General features: G+C 43.2%; 1 protein-coding gene across 1 annotated transcript in view; it reads left to right on the top strand.

Annotated features, from left to right (window-relative positions):
• Positions 1 to 5006: 5006 nt before the first annotated feature.
• Positions 5007 to 5224, top strand: part of LOC101845820 (insulin-degrading enzyme) — a gene marked incomplete in the record, with an annotated part of 40213 nt that continues 39995 nt past the window's right edge. Inside the window, 1 exon segment of the mRNA XM_035973484.1 lies at positions 5007 to 5150.

The following is a 5224-nucleotide window of genomic DNA, read 5'->3' as shown; positions in this document are numbered from 1 at the left end:
AGGGAGGGGGAGGGATGGTGGACTCTTTTAGTAGACTACCCTGATATAACATAATTAAGATCCGTTTGGTATTTATAGAGATTGCCTTGTAAAATACAAACTGCTAGACTGGACATTGAACATTGCATATTCCCACGTCCTGTTCAGCAATTATTGCTTCTCACTTCACTAATTCACATTGCGGATACAGAAACTAAAGCTGTCCTTAGTTCCCCATCAGAATGCCCAACAATCCTCAATTTTTCGGAGAATAGCTCGAGCGGGATAAGTAAGGGCCGGGAAAGAGTTCATGCGATATGCAAAAAGAGACAGCGAAACAAACAATAAAGAATATCACAACAAGAGGGGCCATTGCACCCCCCTCCCCCCTCCCAATACAAACCCTCCAGATTTCCCCCACTCACATATCACATCTGCTTATGTCACGTCTTGCAATTTACTTCCTGTAAGTTTGTTGAAAGAAGGCAGAGCTATGAATTGTTGTGTTCTATCGGATAGTTTGTTTCGTTTTATTAAGAGATTTTCGGCACTGGCAGAATCATTAAAAAGCCGAAGTTTCAGAGATGTCACAGGATAGTAATAGTAACAAACATAAAAAAAAGAAGCAGGAGAGATAAGGACCACAGATTTTATTTATTTATTTACCGGTTTTGGGGTTTCTTATTTTTTAGGAAAGAAGGAGGTTATCACACCAAAACACCCGCCAACCACACGCCGGACAGTTTTAGCAATACTATAAGATAAGATGAGATCCCCCATAGAGTGCGGATGTAATTGTTTCTGCTTATTTACTTATAAATAGAAACATGACAAGATCTATAGCAACAGAGTCGACAGGTTTTGGACAAGAAAAGACTCAACTCATTGTCTTATTGATGGTCAGGGTTCTTTATTCAGGGGGGGGGGGGGATACGTTTTTACGGCGCTCACTGCAACTGCATACGGTCATATATTATGAGCGCGCGGGACACATTAAACATTTTCAGTTGGTAGGAAATTTTGAATTTTGCCCGAGTGGAGACCGAAGCCTACTCGTATCGATTTGAACCACCAAGGGATGTTTAACGTGCGTAGCTTGCATACGGGACCTCCGAGATTATTCGTCCCTGTCCGAGAAGGCGAGGGGTAGATCTTTCCTATCAGAGGATCAGGGTTGTTGCTGAAAGACAGCAGTAAGAAGGAGCCAAGGGGTAGCAGTAGAAAGGCTGTAGAAAGAGTCAGGAGCTCAGAGGAGGGAGCAATGGAGGTGACGGGGTGGGTGCAGAAAGTGGAGACGAAAGCAGACGACAGAACATTGCTAGAGAGAAGGAAAGGAGGTGAAAGGAGACAATTTTTAGACAGGAAAAATTTCCCTCGCTATCCGGATTCGATCAAGTAGTGCTTGATGAAGCCCACGTGGGACGCTCACTATTAACAACAATAAGGAAACGACAAATGCTGTTTTTGGGACTCATGAATGGACATAAAGGCCTTGAACATCTAGCTCTCACTGGCAAAATTGAAGGCAAATGAGGCAGGTGTAGGCCCTGAGCAACCTACTCAGGGAACCTAAACAAATGGGTAACGGGGAACGATCAGGGAAACGTTGTTTTTTTAAAGAGCATCCAAGCAAAGGAATGAATGGAGAACCATGATCGCCAATGTCTGTCGCAGATCTGGCACTGGATGATGATGATGATTTGGATTCGAACCCGTGACTTATTGAATGATAGGCGAACACCTTAGCCTTTAGGCCGCGAAAGCCCCGGTCCGGGTTCGACACCCGCAAAGTTGTCTCGGTAAAAAAAAAGTCTACTTTTCTGTTGGGTGGGTGGTACAGGTCCATTCATTTCGTGAAACGGAAAGAACTGTCAAACATACCCATCGATCCGTGTTGTAGATGAGCTATAACAACACAAATAATAATCACAACCAACCAACCAATCAACCAATCAACCAACCGACAAACCAACCATATAAACAAATCCGAACCCCAAAGGAGTTTTTCCACCTAAGTTTCTCTTTTCTTTACCTTTCTATTTTTCTCTCTTTTCTTTTTGTGTCCCTTCTGGCGTTGATGCGTGGCGCTGGACAATAATAAATGGTAATGATGACGATAATCTACTGAAGTGTCGGAGACATTGTAAGATATAACAACGATTATATTACATCCGTTTGACGCTTCAATTACGCTAACGGAAAACTCCATGCGCTTCTTTTAGAGCTGCCTACATATCCGTATGCATTAATGTATATAATAAGTAGACAAAACGGGTTCAGGTTCAATGATCACACGCTCGAGGGGGTTGTGGAAGCAGAAATAAGGGAGGAGATAGTGATGGGTCTATTTATTCAGGAGTTAACAATTAATACGGTGGCAGATTGTGTTCTATTCATTCAGGGGTTTACAAATAAAAAAGATCCTAGCAGCAATACTTCTACTATTACATGTATTGTCTTCATAAACACTTTTTGTTTTGCTGAGCCCCTGAGAAGAACGAATTACAATGAAGTCGAGTTGTGTAAGTGGATTACATTCATGCTAGAACGAAGAATGACAAGGCGGTTCGCAATTCCAGATGACAGTTGTAACAGTCAACAGACTCTGATGGTATATTTCAATGCCATGGGGTCTTCCCCCACAACCTACCAAAGGCACAACCCCCACCCCCTCCTGGTCACCCCCTCAGAATAATGGCTACAGAACAGGAAAGGATATGAAAGGAGGTAATTTTAGAGAAAACATTTTTCCCGTCGCTACCCGGATTCGAACCAGTAACCTTTGAATGAGAGGCGAACACCTTAACCTCTAGACCACGAGAGAACCCCTCTCTGACTCTGTATGCGTTTGAAGAAGAAGAAGAAGAAGAAAAAGAAGAAGAAGAAGAAGAAGAAGAAGAAGAAGAAGAAGAAGAAGAAGAAGAAGGAGAAGAAGAGGAACAGCAGCAAAAGAAAGAGAAGTTGGGAACAATGAGACGTAGGAAAGAAAACTAGACTTAGGAACAATAATTACCTCCTCCTCCTCCTCCTCCTCCTCCTCATCCTCTTCCTCCTTCTCCTCCTCCTTCTTCTTTTTAGATGGTGAGGGCTGACGTATTGATGAATTCTGCAGTGATTTCCAGGTCTAGAGGGCTGCCATACAGCTTCTGGTGCATGTCCCTGGGTTGAGGCCAGCATTTTTGTCTTGTCCTATCCAGTAGAAGGCAGTCCTGGAGAATAGGCTGTGCATCTTTAAAAAAAAAATAGTAGCAGGGTTTTACGGCGCTCGCAACTGCATAAGGTCATATGAACGCCAAGGGGTGGGTGTCAACAGAGAAGTCTTTACAGGGAATCAGACTTTGACTGCTCACCTCTCTAGCTTCAACAGCACAAGGTGTGCTTCGACTATCAAGGCACCCCAAAATAGCAGGTCCCAAGAGAGTGACAAACATACAAAAGAAGTAGAGGAAAATGACAATAATAAGGATCAGAAAAGAAAAAAGCAGCAGTTCCCTGTTGTAGATCAGGCACAGTTATGAGCGTGACATGAGTCAACCGAGGCGCTAAACTATATTTACCACCTCGGAGTCAGCCCATTTACGATTCTAATATGCTTGAACGAGAAATGTCCCCCCTTTGGGAATGGCCTAAAGACACTACAGTCAATGGCACTGCCCAGGGGGGATGTGCATCTTTGGCGGCTGACACCACAAGGACAGTTGGGTCCATCACCTATCTTGAATCGGGAGAACATGTGGTGCTTCAGCCTGTTGTGTTCTACCATTCGTGAAGTTTGCTACGTGGCACCACAGTTTGCAAGCTCTTTATTTACTCCTTTCTGTTTTAATTGCGCCTTTGGGCCTGGTAATCCGATTCCGGCCTGGTTTTCTGCTGGGGTTCGCACCCTTAGCCTTTGATTTCTCAGGGCCCGCTGCAAGGCGACAGTGGTTCGTCATCCAGTGGAATCAACCATTGCTTGGAACCGTCAGCATCTACACACTTCGAGATGTGCTTCTCCAGGGGACGGAGCGTTTATGGAGATGCCCCCTGTGCAGTGATGTCGGTTCTTCACACAAGTAACACAAGTAACAAGTAACAATTGGTTTATCATTAGAGTTCCTTCTCCTGTCTCCTGGACAGATGGCGAGCCAAAGCTATGTGAGCTCTGTCTGTCCCAGTTTGGAGTCAGTGTTTCCTCCATCAAGACAGCCTGCCTGCCAAGGCTAACGAGCACTGTCTGTCAGGGATTTGAGATCAGAGTTAGGCATACCTTCTCCGTGACAGACTTTCTTTCAAGGCTGAGAGAGCTCTGTACTCTGCCTCAGTTTATGGAATCAGAGATTTCTTTCTCCTAGACAGGTTCGATTGTTTGGCCCAAAGGTAGCTTAAGCGGGTTCTGTCTGTGGTACCCCAGTTTGGAATAACAGTTTCTCTTCTCCTAAGGCGATGTTGGTCCACGTTACTAGTCGTTACCTTTTTTTCTGTAGCCTATTAATAATAATAGTAATAATAATATTAATAATAATAGTATTATTATCCTGTGCAACCCCCATCTACAAGAAGGGGCTCCATATCCACCAACCAGGGGAAGCGCCCTAACGGCACTAACGCCGTATAGCCCCAGCGCGAGGAGTATAATTACCGGAGACAGAAAGGAATGAAGAAAAAACAACAACTTTGTACTTGTGCTTTACTTCTTTAGAATTTATTTCACAATCAGAGACCATTTATTTATAATTGTCTTCATGTTGAATTGTGGACCGTTAATTAACACCAGCAACAAGTAGAAGTGTTGTTGTTATGTGTCGCTTGTTGATATGTAATTGTACCAAAACTATGGTAATATCATCTTTCAGCCTAAATGCCATGAATCAATAAAACCCAGTAACATACAGGTACAATAATAATAATGTTATTATTTTTATGTGTAAGCTTAATTAATTCCATGACGGTTACTGTAAACTCATTGGGAAACCATCAAAAAGTGAAATAGCGAAATACCTTTTTGACGAGTTCCCCCTTTTTGACATTTCATGGACAGAAGAGTTCACTACCCTGCGCTTACTGGAAGGCTACTACTGTTCTGTGACACAGCGTAACAACACAGAGAGAAGAGAACGCCATACGTTGGCGTTTACATTAATTTTCCTGAATTCAATTTACCCAATTGAGCATATTCAAGACTCAAAGTCGTGTGTATTTTATGTTTTTCATAAGCACTAGCCGTCCTTTATGTAAGCTCTTTACTTCAAGGCAGGCGCTGTGT

The sequence above is a fragment of the Aplysia californica genome, unplaced genomic scaffold, assembly GCF_000002075.1.
Source record: "Aplysia californica isolate F4 #8 unplaced genomic scaffold, AplCal3.0 scaffold01284, whole genome shotgun sequence".
Taxonomy (NCBI): Eukaryota; Metazoa; Mollusca; class Gastropoda; order Aplysiida; family Aplysiidae; genus Aplysia; species Aplysia californica.
This window is presented reverse-complemented; position numbering and strand designations above follow the sequence as displayed.